The 15661-nt window shown below is 38.1% G+C and overlaps 1 long non-coding RNA gene across 1 annotated transcript; it reads left to right on the top strand.

Annotated features, from left to right (window-relative positions):
• The first annotated feature begins 4586 nt into the window (after positions 1 to 4586).
• On the top strand, positions 4587 to 15168 carry LOC149068244 (uncharacterized). Its single transcript, XR_016195169.1, has 3 exons — positions 4587 to 4774; positions 7258 to 7387; positions 11613 to 15168. It is a non-coding gene; the product is annotated as an uncharacterized LOC149068244 (long non-coding RNA).
• Positions 15169 to 15661: the final 493 nt, after the last annotated feature.

Genomic DNA, 15661 nt, shown 5'->3' with positions numbered 1-15661 from the left:
GAGCTTGTTCAGCAGATCTAGAGAGAGAGAGAGAAAGGGCAGCTTCTGGCGTCAGTGTGCACCTGGGCTCCCGGTCTGGACTCGTTTCTGACCTGAAAAGAGAGGGATCGCTGACCTCGTTCGTCTCCGGTTTGTCCGGATCCGTGAGGATTTCGTTCGAGGGCTCTTCGTTGAGGACACAGCTGGTGCCCTCGAAATCTTTTAGCCTGACCACCATATCCCAATTGTAGAAGGAGCTATTGTGACTATTGACAATTTCCATGAGTTGTCTTTCCAATTCGCACCGGATCTCGTTGGTGATCCAGGTTTTGGCATCCTTTGCGATGTCTACGAGGAGATCCACGGCCTGGCATTGGAGATGAGGGTCGTCAGCCGTTTCCTCTCTAGAGCGTAGCTTGAAGGCACGCCGAGTGGAGTCCACCTCCGCGAAGAATTTCGACCATTCAATTGAGTGCTTCGAAAAGGATTCATGATGTAGCAGGCAATTATAGTTCCTCGCGGTGGCAGGCGCCGGCTTAGGAGCGGCTGGCTTCGGCTTCCTTTTTGTTCTGGCCATGTCCGAACCTGAAAATAAAAAAGAAATGGCTCCCTAGTTGGAGCGAGCAAAAACACGACCGTCCCCTTCAGAATCTGGGGCGCGAGTCATGTTGATGTGTTCACTGCTTAATTTAAGATTAGAGATTTTTACTTCAACTAATCGAAAATTCTTCCACCTTCTGCATTGAACCAACAAGCACCGTCATTGCAAACTCTCTCGAATCTCTAATTGGACATCGCGATAACTGAAGACCTCGTACAGAAAATATATAGTCAACCCTCGGTTTACGAACAATTGGCTTAATTCGCTCGAATGTTCATCAAGTTTTTATGGTGTAATTCCGGCCTATAACACTTATCGCAGCTATAATTTCGATAACAAAGCGCAAGATAAGACACTTCAAAAAGATAAGAAAACTAACAAAGGCATTAATGGCCGTATTCACCAACAGAGTTTAAAAGCCCCAACATCCCACGATTACTTGGTACGCGACGCAGGGTAAGATAAAGTAAAAGATAATGAAAAGTCGCTTAGTTGGACATAAACCGCAAAAAACCACAGCCGGCGTTGAAGGAGATACCGAACAAGTACGGGATTTCCTTCACGCCGGCTGTGGTTTTTACGTCCGACATCTTTATCTTTTACTTAAATTATCTTACCCTGCATCACGTAACTATAGTCGAATCTCGTTATAGCGAAAATCTTGTGTTTTAACGAACACTTTTCTATTCTCCCAAGGATATTTTTAATGATCTTTGGGGAAGCCCCCCCCCCCTCCCCCATGTCCTCCTCGGATTTTAGTCGAAGGCGAAATCCCGTGATTGAGCAATGGTAATAGGTTAAATACGATTTTCTGAGTTGGCTATACCCTCTGAAAAAAAAAAGCTCCGTTGCTACAACGATCACACAGACCTACGACACAAATATGTACTCATTAAGTTTCGAACCCACACATTTGCAATTTGTAGAATAAATGGCACCACAATAATGCTCTGACATAGTTCCCATATTCACTTGTGAAAATGCGTGGGAGTTAAGGTAGATCACACTTGTCGACCATCCCCGAGGGAGAAGCAAATCATTCCACCAGGAAATCCGTGCAAGGATTTATATGAACAAGCGTCTCTCAAAGAATCATTTGCTTCAAATTTAACCAGAAGATATTTCAATATCAAATCAGTCACAAGAGAATTTATAGATTTACATTTATCTACTTACTAATAAATCAATTATATTTGTTACGTGTGTGAAAGGCTTTCTTTACAAGTAATGAAAGGAAAAGCTAATATTTTTTTTTTTCGAGGACCCCAGGTAAGAGGCCTTTCACACGGAGCGGACGCGGGTCCGGAAGAAGTTTTAACAATTGGAATATACCGCGCCTTTCAGACGAGCCGAAAAATCTCCGCACCTAGTAAGTGTTCATGCGGGTCCGGACGTCGTCCGCATGTGTCAAAACCTAAGTGCGGGCTCCGCATCCGCACATACAAGTTTCGACAATAGGTTTATTCGGAGCTTCCCAGTTGTTTTTGGTGTCTGCTCATTGATCATTTTTGTCGCCCCGCGGTCATTTTCTGCACACGAGGGCTAATTAAACCGGGACCTACAATTTATTGCCGATTCCGAACGGCAGGCTTGTTTTTTATACTCGTCGAGAGGTTGGTGGGCTAACCCCTCGATGGGGGACTCCCTGCAATAGCAATTTTTGCTCCCGTCATGTCGCCATTTTTGTTGTACTCCTGTGTCAGGAAAGTTTTCTGACAAGGACGAACCGGGTATCGAACTCGCGACACCTCTAAACATCCTTTGGTACTTTAGGCGAGTATCTTATCGACCTGGGCTACCGCGCTCTTTGGTGTTTGCATTTGTATAAGTACACAAAACATAAAATGGAATTTAAAATTAATTAAAAAATTAAAATACATTAATATCTCTCTCTCGCACACACACACACACTGAAAAGTAATTAATTTTAATTTGAAAAATGATATCAACTGAAAAACAAAATAAATTTGATTTTTTTTAAATTGGGAAATTTATAAAGTTCTTTCCACTAATGTTATAATTTTAAGTTTGCGCCTCAAGCACGGACAAAAAAAATGGCGCCTTTCACAATTTCGCTCCCCCACGGACCAAAACCTGGCTACGCCACTGCTGGGAGATATACAGTAGGAAATGTGCTACTTCTTATGGGAAAGAAAATGAAAATGTATGTGAGGTAATGTAACTACTAGTACACTGATCTTTGTCCTTTAAGGACAGCTGGTGTCTTTATTGGATTATAGGACCACCTGCCCCTAGCATGATGGTGTCACTACTGTTGTTGCTTCTTTGTGAAGGGAAAAAGAAACTCCGAGATGATACACCACTACATTTAGATGTGTGATGCTATCCTTATTCATGAATTTGCTTAAGATAGAGCATCAGAATGTAGCCAAAGGTTAGAAAATGTTGTAAGAATGAGAAATTTTGGCTTCTGTATATAACTTTAAATAAAACTAAGATATTTCATGTGAAAAAAGTATATATATTCAGGCCACTTTCATGAAACTTTTTGAAAAAAAACCACTTGGTTAAAACCAACGTGGTTTAAACCAAACAATCCTGATGCTGTATTTGGCCAGCAGTATAATTAATTTCGTGCAACCTCATCATTTCAGTGTGTGGAGATGGCAGGGATGAACAAATTCCAGGTGCTCGGTCACTGTGATGACTAGAAAACCAGTTTTGCCACCTAAATTTTATATGCATCATAGCTAAAGTGTAAGTACGACAAATTTTTTGATTTTGCAGCAATGTGTCTTCCGCGATATGGGAATGGGTTATAAACACCCAGAAAAGTACAAATTCCCCCCCCCCCCCCCCGCATTAATCAGGACTGCTTTTTTTGAAGGAAAAACATGCTTCGCTCCTTGAAAGAAAGAAATTTAAAATATCGGTAAGATTAAATTTTATTTTTTTTTTAATAAAAAGGATTTTAAAGAAAGGAGAGATGACAATAAAAAATTATTGAAAACTGTTCAAAGTATGGTGACCATACATCCCGTATTTTCCGGGACGGCCCCGGTTTTCTTTCTTTTTCTAGCCGTCCCGACTTTTTGGTAAAACTGTCCCGGTTTTTTCCCGGTTTTTGCATGACGCCTACTTGATTTTTTATTTTTCATTGAAGTCAAAGATTGAATTATAAAATAAATAAATAAATAATTGAATTATAAAATAAATAAAATAATTGAATTATAAAATAAATAAAATAATTGAATTATAAAATTATATTATGATAAATACAACTACAAATAACAACACATTAATCTCCCACATTTGCCTTGGTGAACGTTTTATTTCGTGAAATCCACTGTAATTTGCAGTAATGCTTCGTTTCCCGCCATTACTAGACTGACCATATTTCCTCGAGAGAAATACGGGACATTGGGATTCCAAATGCGGGAAAATACGGGACTTCGCCAATTATCGCCAAAAACAACGCTAAAACGAAGCAAAGTTGCCAAATATTGTTGAAATTACGGAAAAACCACAATGGCGGGAAATGGTGCATCGCTGCAAATTGCAGTGGATTAAAATGTATTCCACGAAAAACAAACGTTCAAGACAAATGTGGGAGATTAATATTCTCATATATAGTTATCGTATAAATAATTTATGAGTTGAAAAATAATGTCAATCTTCGACTTCAATAAAGAATAAAAATTTAAGTAGGCTTCGTGTAAAATACGGGAAAAACCAGGACCGCCAAAAAAACAGAAAATCTCGGGACTGTCCCGGGAAATACGGGACGTATGGTCACCTTAGCCATTACGATTTTTTTTTTGTAATTTCAGCAATATTTGGCGACATTGTTCATTTTTGACGTCGTTCTTGGCGATAATTGGCGATGTCCCGTATTTTCCCGTATTTGGAATGTCAATTTCCTGTATTTCTCTCGAGAAAGTATGGTCAGCCTAGTTCAAAGCAGGACGACGTGATGTGAAGAATAATAATTAAGCAAGATCCAAGAACAACAACTACTACCATCTTTTGTTTACATCGGAAGTTAACTTTGGTCAGAGTCGACAATGTTTACCCGACGCTGTCAAGATCGTGCTCTCGCTGCTTTTGATCGCCAGAAGGATCGTTAAACGATCTTGAATTGAAATCAAGGGATTTAATTAGGATCCCTCCTTGCGTGGATTCACTTATTCCTTTGAAAGATTCCTTCGTCGTAAAGTTCAACTTTGATTACAGGTCAGTAGATGCATATGAGCACCCGTTTCCGGACCCCCCCCCCCCCCCCCGCAAGCATTTTTTTTCCCTTTTTGTAGGGATGGAAGGATCTTGCTGTGTCCTAATGCTCATCTCGAATCCCTCATTCGAAATGAAATAGTCCTTTTACGAAAAAAAAAAAAATGTATTCTAAGGCACCCGGTAAGAAACTTTACGCCTATAGTTGAAATTTTCGAGGGGTGTGCATGTAAATTTGCCTGGGGGGGGGGATGGTGCTCTTAAGACAGCCCTGCTAAAACCCCCAATATTTCCCGCAGGTATTATGGAGATAGAGGGAAAAATGTAAGAGGTTGCAGGTGTAAGGGGGAGGATGGTTTATATTCTTTCCACGGGCGTAAACTTTTATCCACAAAATAGTTCTCTAATTCCATAATCATGTCATTACATCTGTGGCGAGGGATATAAACCATCCCTCCCTCCACATCTGCGACCTCCTACAGTGATTTTGTTGTGAATTTTTTGTTGAAACAAAATGAAATGATTTTCTTATCTATGCCCCATGTTTAGAAAATGTGTCAGATTCCCATTCATGGATTTCCGTGTAGGAACATATAAGCAGCATTATTATCATTTATTATAAACCTTTTGAACATATCAAACAGCTAATGTGTATCCCTCTTGAAGCAAACAACTCTTCATCATGCTTTGGCGTGTAAAAAAAAACACATTTTGCTCGTGACCATGAAAGTTATTTTTTAAATTTTACCTCCAATCATTATTATTACAGTTGATGCTCGTTATAAAGACCCCACGTGGTGAAAAAGCAGTATAAGCACCATTCCTGGCACTGCTTTGGCACCATGCAGTGCCGAGTCTAATGTAACCCAGAGAAAGGGAAATAAAAAAGTTTTTTTTACCGCTCATCAGTTCCCCCCCCCCCCATCCTGAACGGCACAGCAATAATCCATTAGAAACAGAAATAATCTTTGGGGCACATGCACGTGAAATTATCCTTAGGACACAAACATGTAAATAATCCAAAATACGCATAATAAATCGAAATAATACAATGGATTTGAATGGGTGGTAAACTCATATTACCGAATTTTAAAAATACATCACGACAATACGAAATTAAAATCACCAGAAATATTAAACTCCGAAGTGGTTGAAGTTACTAGACCTCGGCTCAACAGAAGTCATTTAACATAGTCAAGAATTTAAAAAATCGCTGCTGAAACGCGACTGTGAGCAGAACATCCTGCAACAATGCGCGATGGAAGTGAAATGACACGTAGTTCAGCAATGCATTAACGCAGAAAACGTTTCGTCCAATTGCTAACAGGTGCATGCGAATATGAAAATCAGTGGCTGCACCTGTAGGCAGAACTTTGTTTGGGCTTCGTCGTCTCACTTCTCTCCTCTGGCCATTAAGGGGGGGGGGAGTCCCTGCCCTGGCCTGTAATTATCAACTCTGTTTGCACCACAACCAGAAACATGGCAAGAACATTTCACTAAGCAGGAATAAAGCCCTAGCAGACCGAGAAGACAGTATAATCCAGTTGAGGCTGAAGGTAAACAAACGTTTCCGAGGTGCCACAGTTGACGATTTTCTGCAGGGGGTCTAAACTGCATCCCCACCCACCCTACGTTATAGTGACCATCCCATTACAATGACCGGTGGAATATATCCCAAATGTTTTCATATAACGACCATCATGTATGCTTTCCTTCCGATATAACAACCCTCTGAATATAACGTCCGTTTCCAATGGTATGAATGAGGGGTCATTAAAGCGAGCGTCAACTGCATTTATTTTATTAATTTTTTTATAAAATAACGTGATGATCATGTATTCCCAAGAGATCTTTATGATCTGTCCAGGGAATTTGTTAGTAGACATCCATGCCCAAACCGGATTTGAACCCAGACCTGCACAGTCAGAAGCTAGCTCCCTAACCACTGGACGGCCAGGCGACAATCCAGTGATGTGATTCAATCCATATTGAGGTGTTATAGACATGTGATCCCAGGCTATGCAAAATTATGCAGGAATTTCACAAAGTAAGTTCTTCAAAATTTCTAAAATTGTAAATTGTTGTTAAATTGTTAAAATCAAAGTTCATTCTTTAGCCTAGGGGTGCAAAACGTTCTGCCTGCGGGTCGCCACGTAATTCCAGTTGGAAAATTACACAGTATTACAAAAAGAATTTTTTTTTCCTTGCCTAGAATTTTTAAACTAATTTTGACTATATTTTGTGCGCCGCTGGTTTCAAATATGAAAACAGTTTTTCTCTATCAGCTCTAGTTTTTGAGATTCAGTGTAGCTCAATTATGCAATACTTTAACATTGAGTAGTAGTTACGTTTTTTTTTTATGTGGATTAGTTTTCCCCTGCTTCCTGCTCCGTGTGTTCAATTTAAATGTGTAGCCTATTGTCTGGCTTTCGCAATATATGGTCGTGGAACAATGCAAATCTAAAGTGTTTTTTAATCTGTTCCAGGATTTTTATTCCGCAAATCACGAACAACTGCATAACTTTGTTCTTTCTTTGAGGGCTAAATAAAAGAACGAATGACATCCAGTCGAAGAAGTTGTAATGACCGTCCTGATGTATTTTGCTACAGAACGTGGTGAGTACACCCTAAAAAAGAACAGTAAAGCCATTTTTCTGATTTTGTTAAAAGAGTTTACCTTGGGTATTTTGGCGTTATGTTTGGTGACCAAGATAAAGCTTGGACTCCACACACAGTGTGTAAAACTTGTACATAAAATTTATGACAGTGGACTAATGGGAAGTGAAGGGGTCTAAATGGGGCCAATACCCATTGCTCACTCAACCAAAATGAAAGAGGAATACGATACTATCACTTTGGTTCATAGAGAAGATAGTTTCACAAACATCAACGAGTAATTTGGGTGGACTTGAAAATGATTAACTTTCTTCTTGGTCAGCAAGAGGGCTTCACAAACCTATCGTTGCTTAGTGTGCTTATGGGATAGCAGAGCCTAACAATACCTCTGAATAGAAAAAGAGTGGCGTATACAAGAGAGAACATGATTGTTGGAGAAAGAAATGTTGTTCGTGAACCCTTCACCAGACGAGACATAGAATCATCTCGCTTCTGTTGTGTATAAAGGTAGGGTTAATGGAACAGTTCATGAAAGCTCTTGATTGCAGGACAGCCCTTGCTTTGCATGAAATAAATACAGAAAAACTTAAACCTGGATTGTTTTGATGGTCCTCAAATCAGACAGCTCATAAATGATCCTCATGTCGTAGATTCCATGAATAAGACAGTGTGGATCTGGTTTGTCCTTGTTGTCAAGAAATTTCTTGGCAACCACAAGGCTGAAAACTATGCTGAACTAGTTAACGGCAGCATGCTCAACAACTTGAGACCTTGGTTTTAACATGAGCGTAAAAGTTGATTACTTGCACAGCCACCTAGACTGTTTCCCCGAAAATCGAGGTGATACTAGTGGGGGAACAAGGTGAATGATTTCATTTGCACATGAGAGCAATGGAAGACCAATGCCAGGGCAGATAGGACACTCATATGATGGTAGAATCTGTAAACAGACAGTGTAAACAAAGTTCACTCAAGAATTTCAAACAAAAGAAGCTTTCGGAGTGGAAAAGAATAACTTTTCCTTTTGTTTTTATCTCATTTTAATTAAGATTAAAGACTATTTAAGACTATTAAGATTTACGGGAGTGTTGCTGTGTCTTTTTCAATCAATTAACCAATCAATTAATTTTTTTTCTTCAATTTAATGTCTATGTCCTAATCCTAATTTAATGTGTTATCGTGATTAACGCTATTTTCATATCTCACAAACAAAAGCTGATGGGTGAAAACTAATGCCATATTCGTTTTTAGCACATGAAATACACATAAAGTCAGTTTAAAAAAAACCAGGCACCAAAATCAGTGTTGCACATTGTTATCAATACATACATTCTGATACATACCTAATCTGACCATGTTTCCTTCATAGAAATACGGGATATCTTTAAAATAATTGTCAAAAAGGTAAGTGAATTTGCCATTCACAGCTGAAAGTATTGTCAAAAGCAATAAAAATTGCCATTCACAGCTAAAAGAAATTATCAAAGGAAAGGAAAATTGCCATTCACAGCTAAAAAAAATTATCATAATCAAGCAAAGTTACCATTCACCGTAAAAGAAAAAATTGGCAAAGGTAAGGGAAGTTGCCAATCGCAGCAAAAAAATTGTCCACGCCAAGTTAAGTTGCCAACTGTTGCTAAAATATCTGTAAAATCACTAGCTGCTGGGAATTATGGGTAGTGTAGCTCAAAATGTAATTCATCGAAAAACTATATATTTTTGACAAATACATGAGATAAATATATTTATAAGACAGTAATTAATGATGATAGTCATAATTATCATAATCCAATTTACAAGTCATGAAAATAACCATAAGTCTTGATTTCATAAAATTCAACTAAGCCTTTTTGAAACTTAGGCAAAAAATGGGAAATTTTATTTAAAAAGTTGAGGTGCCAAAATTATGGTAATATCCCATAGATTACAGATCACATGGTCACTTTTTGTGAAAATGAATAAATATTTATTCGTTTCCAAAGTTAAATAACACATAAAACAGTCAAATCTCGATGTTTGTCGTCTAGAGACCTAAGCCTATACAGAACAACTAATCAAAACTAAAGACGAAAGAAACAAAGGTTATAATAAAAAATTAAGTTAATAATAAAATGAATTTTTATATACAAGTTCCTGGCCGGTAAGCGGCCGAAATATCACATATTTTGCCTGCGGATTTACTCAATAGAACTTTCAACATTGTGCTCAACATCTGTGCTCGACAGAGAAAAAGGCACTTTGTGTACACAAGCTGAGGACAAGAAGGGTGAGCTTTAGGAGCTCTGCGTGCATTGCCAGCAGATAGCCCGACAATTTTCACAAACTATGGAAAAGAATGTGCACCCCCTGCTTTAGCTCTGTGTTGACTTCATTGGCGATGTTATTTGCAGTGCAGTTTGATTCAGGAATTGTTATATTAGCCCAAAATGAACGTTCTGAAGCCCCATCTTTAAAAAGCTTCATAAAAACCATCTTTTTTGTTACCGATGTTTTAGTGCTCTCATCAATTAGCTATGAAATAAAAGCTTTTGAATAAAAAGACTGTGATACACGTATAAAAATGTGTACATCATTAAAATGTAGCAATGTATGATGTAGTAAATTCAGTGTTTATCTATTTTCATGATAAATCTTGTCCACAGTTACCCTCTAATTTTTCATATTTATATTTGTAGAGTCATTTTATGTACCCTTAATCCCTGTATGCTTAAGAAAATGCAAATTTCTTCAAAATTGACAAATTAGACATGCGAGATAATTTTTTTTTTAATTTCAAAAATTTAGTGTAATTAAATATATTGTATTAAAAAGAAGCAGCAGTCTAAATGACTGCCTGCGGCCCTTTTAGGTATAACGTATAGTCCGGCCCTTCCAGTGTTAATGTTTCAATATCACAGTTTATAATAATTCTCACATGCATAGACTGAGTTACATCAAAAATTCAAATCACATCGCACATGCATCTATATCAATGAAAATCTTTGTTAGCGAAATCCGTATTCATTAGCCGAGGCAGAATAATCATGAAAAATATTTTCACAAGCCCAGGCATTTATTAGCTGAGGTATCACTGTGCAGGTATCATTCATTCTAACATATCATGTAGTATTTCAGGACTTATATATATATATAGAAGCAATGGATGGATAATTTTGCTAGTATCAAAAGAAAACCTATTTGTTATCATGCCATACTTTGGTTGTTTTTGAGTTTCCAGGCAGCGTAATACAGTATTTGATAGCTAAACCCCAGTCATGTTTTTAAGTATCATCATTAGGCCTACCCTTTTTAAATGCAGTTTATTGATCAGATGTCTATTTTGCAAAAAGTATTTACTTTCAACGATTGACATGTTGGAAATAAACATGATAATCATGTAGGGGATTAATCGAGAAGATATACATTCTTAACCCCATTGGAATTATCTGACTCCCTGAGGTCTTCATGCAAGGATATTCAAGTATGAGATCATCGAGATAATCGATGATTACCATATTTTTTCAGGTTTTTCATACTTTTAGTAACTTGTTTTAGTTCTCGGTTATTGTTTGTAATTATGAATGATGTTCATAATTATCTATCAGCCACCTTGTTGGGCGATTTGCCTGTTGCATCTATGAATTATTATTTGTGTACGCGACTGGCTCAGGCAGGTAGTCTTTGAATCCAGAGTACTACCATACCATGCAAACAATCACTCGCAGGTAAAAAAACTTCCTGAAGTTATCGATTGGATCTTCAAAGTATCTAAAACTCTCCAGAACCTAAACGTGACAAAATTTGACATAAATGCAGTAACTTTCTCTTTTCGAATACAAAACTTGAAAGAAACCACTAGAACGATTATAAACCGTCTAAATTCTAAACCTGCCCAAAAAATTTTAAATTGTGAAAGTGTTATTTCATTTTATCTTTGGCGTTTCTTAGCATTTCTGTCAAGTTGATGACTTTAAGCTGATAAAATCTGTATGATAAACTAATATCAGTCATACAACTGTTTGTGTTAAGTGTTTCAAAGTTTGCAATTTTTTTTATTAGGTTGTAAATATCGTTTTTACTTCAGTTTTCATTTTTCATGTGTGGTGTTTGGGGCAGGTGCTTTGGACAGTATGTTAAATGTGCCATGGGTTTTTCCGTATTGCATCAAACCTTGCCAACCTTGATTAAAATAGATTTAGACTAGATATACTCATATTTTGTGATGATAATACTTTTTCTCTTGCAGATAATCAAAGATACCCAATCATAATCTGCAAGATAAAAAAAGCTGAATCTTTATGAGAGGATATGCGAAGAAAAGTTTTGAAAAACATTGAACTTTTCTCAAGAATCATAGAAACTGAAACAAATTTGGGTGACTGATTTACGTTCAAATACATCTTTGAGAATATGGGCGAATCGTCTGCAAGATTGTTTTACGAGAATAAAAGCAATGCTGATTCTTTTTTATCAATTTAGACACAATCTACAGTTTCTGATCGATTTCTTTGTGGAGAAAACTAACATGAGTATCACCACTGCAGAACATTGATGAAAATAAATGGACGGGTGTCCTTAAAAAGATAGACTAAAATCTCTGTACTGTAGAAAGCACACATCAATGTGATATCTGTCTTAAAACATTTCCATGAATTAGCAATTTAAATCTGTGCAAAAAAAGACAAACAAAAAGAACCCACATCTGGGAATTTCTGAAAAATGTTCCATCAGATCGACACTTTAAACTGGCATACCAAAAACCACCCTGGGGAGAAACCGCACAAGTGTGATATCTGTAGTAAAACATTTCCTAGCCGCAGCACTTTGAACATGCACAACAGAGTGCACACAGGGGAGCAGCCATACGAGTGTGGAATCTGTGGTAAATCATTTTCTCAACTAGTTCATTTAAAACGACACCACGGGGTCCATACTGGAGAGAAGCCACACGAGTGTGATATCTGTAGTAGAAAATTTTCTCGAGTAGACCATCTGAACCTACACAAAAGAGTCCATTCGGGAGAGAAGCCACACGAGTGTGAAATCTGCGGTAAAGTATTTTCCTACCATAGCAGTTTTAACCAACACAAAAGCGTCCACAGTGGGGAGAAGCCACACGAATGTGATATCTGTAGTAAAATGTTTCCTAGCCGCAGCAATTTGAACCGACACAAAAGACTGCACATGGGAGAGCAGCCACACAAGTGTGATATCTGTAGTAAAACATTTTCTCAACTGGTCCATTTAAAATCACACGACAGGATCCATACTGGAGAGAAGCCACATGAGTGTGATATCTGTAGTAAAGTATTTTCTGACCATAACAGTTACAACAGACACAAAAGAGTACACACGGGAGAGAAGCCGCATGAGTGTGAAATCTGTGGTAAATCATTTTCTCGAGTAAGTAGTTTAGAATCACACCACAGGGTCCATAGTGGAGAGAAGCCACATGAATGTCATACCTGTAGTAAAAAATTTTCTACCAGCAGCAGTTTTAACCGGCACAAAAGAATCCATACTGGGGAGAAGCCATATAAGTGTGAAGTCTGTTGTAAAGTATTTTCGGGCCACAGCAGTTTTTACCGACACAAAAAGGTCCACACTGGGGAGAAGATACACGAATGCGAATTTTGTCATCGGAAGTTTTCAACCTCAACTCACCTGAAGAAGCACAAGTTGATTCATTCTGAAGGCGTTCAAATCAAATTACTAGCGTCAAGTAAATGATTCATATACAAGACTGTCTTACCAGGATATTTCAGTGGAAGAATCGACACATCTTTCATGCGATTAAGAGGGTGTTTCAAGGAGAGGATTAATAAATGAAGGAATCAAAAACTCTCCGATAATGCATTTTAAAAAGAAAGAGAATAGAGTTATTATTCTGTGAGAAGTTAGCATAAGTTATTGCCAATCGATGGTTAAGTAATTACATAGGTTAAATAGTAGTTAAATACACTGAAGAGCCAAAAAAACTGGTACACCTGCCTAATATCGTGTAGGGCCCCCGCGAGCACGCAGAAGTGCCGCAACACGACGTGGCATGGACTCGACTAATGTCTGAAGTAGTGCTGGAGGTAATTGACACCATGAATCCTGCAGGGCTGTCCATAAATCCGTAGGAGTAAGAGGGGGTGGAGATCTCTTCTGAACAGCACGTTGCAAGGCATCCCAGATATTGTCCAATAATGTTCGTGTCTGGGGATTTTGGTGGCCAGCGGAAGTGTCTAAAGTCAGGAGAGTGTTCCTGGAACCACTTTGTAGCAATTCTGGACGTGTGGGGTGTCGCATTGTCCTGCTGAAATTGTCCAAGTCCGTCAGAATGCACAATGGACATGAATGGGTGCAGGTGATCAAACAGGATGCTTACGTACCTGTCACCTGTCGTATCTAGGCGTATCAGGGGTCCCATATCACGCCAACTGCACACGCCCCATACCATCACAGAGCCTCCACCAGCTTGAACAGTCCCCTGTTGACATGTAGGGTCCATGGATTCATGAGGTTGTCTTCATACCCGTACACGTCCATCAGCTCGAAGAAATTGGAACCGAGACTCGTCAGACCAGGCAACGTGTTTCCAGTCCTCAACAGTCCAATGTCGGTGTTGTCGGGCCCAGGCGAGGCGTAAAGCTTTTTGTCGTGCAGTCATCAAGGGTACACGAGTGGGCCTTCGGCTCCGAAAGCCCATATCGATGATGTTTCGTTGAATGGTTCGCACGCTGGCACTTGTTGATGGCCCAGCATTGAAATTTGCGGAAGGGTTGCACGTCTGTCACGTTTAATGATTCTCGTCAGTCGTCGTTCTTGCATGATCTTTTTCCGGCCGCAGCGATGTCGTAGATTTAATTTTTTACCGGATTCCCGATATTCACGGTACACTCGTGAAATGGTCGTACGTGAAAATCCAAATTTCATCGCTACCTCGGAGATGTTAAGTCCCATCTCTCGTGCGCCGACTATAACACCACATTCAAACTCACTTAAATCTCGATAACCTGCCATTGTAGCAGCAGTAACCGATCTAACAACTACGCCAGACACTTGTTGTGTTATATAGGCGTTGCCGACCGCAGCGCCGTGCTCTGATTGGTTCCATATCTCTTTATTTGCATACGCATGCCTGTACCAGTTTTTTTGGCTCTTCAGTTTAGTTTTCAATGAATCTCATATACAAATACAACGCCACAACAGGCAAAATGCCCAACAAGGTGGCTGAGAAAAAGATGTCCATAAAAATATGGATGTCATGTATTTCAAAAATATAGCAACCCAATTAAAAATGCAATTAACACAAATTGTAAACAATATATACACACATGATAAAATATTATACAATGCCCATAAAGAATACTTATGGTTGTCTTATTCTAAGTATGGATAACTTCTCGATTACCCCAAAGACAACCATTCATTCTAAAAATTTCAAAAATATAATCCTTCTTGTTAATCATGTGAAAATATAATTTTACGTAAGTTCTCCGTATATGTAAGCATAAGCATAATTTTATAGGTTTGTACTTAAACATACACATGTTTTCTTTGTTCAGTACATTAACAAAACTGTTGTTTAATCAATTTAAATATTTAATTAGTTCATATTGACCCCTGGAAGGACTTTGTCTCTTGGGGATCACAGAATGACTGTCATCTTCATGTATGCCATTTTGTTTTCTTTTCTGTGTTTATCTTACTTGTTTTGAATGCATGTTTTATGTGTTGTGTTCAGTGTAATAGATTAAAAAACAATTCAAGCCTGCTTAATGTGGTATTAAAAGTCTTACAATATGCTATTCAACAACTCAATACTAAGGCTTTTTTTTAGTTGAATTTTCTCTTAGCTTAATCATTCATTTTAAATGAAATGTCAAAAATTCTTCTGAAAGAGGTACATTTGGAGAGCGATTCTGAGGTAGAAATCAATTAGTCTGGCTCAAGTGACAGTTACTCATTGGATTTCATTAATTGTGATTGGCATGAAAATTTAACTCACGATGAAACTGTTTTATATTAGTACATGAATTGACATTAACTAATATAAAACAGTTTCATATAGATTGACGAGGGAATTTAATTATGAACGAAACTTTCTGAATGCAAGTTTCCAACGGGTTTTTTCTTCTCAGTATCACATAAGAACATACGAAACGTCTCTTATTGAATGTATGTAACGCTAAATATTTCACATGGTAAAAACATTTTCATTGGATCAACGTATTTATTTGTTTGTGATTGGGTCAAGTGCCCCAAGAAAATTAAAGGGTTCATTCAAAACTGTCCGAAAATGGTGCT

This window comes from Pholcus phalangioides, unplaced genomic scaffold (assembly GCF_987345545.1).
Source record: "Pholcus phalangioides strain wild (caught in Gottingen) unplaced genomic scaffold, Ppha-v1.0 ptg000027l_1, whole genome shotgun sequence".
NCBI lineage: Eukaryota > Metazoa > Arthropoda > Arachnida > Araneae > Pholcidae > Pholcus > Pholcus phalangioides.
The sequence above is the reverse complement of the archived record's forward strand: the minus strand, read 5'-3'. Positions and strand labels throughout refer to the sequence as shown.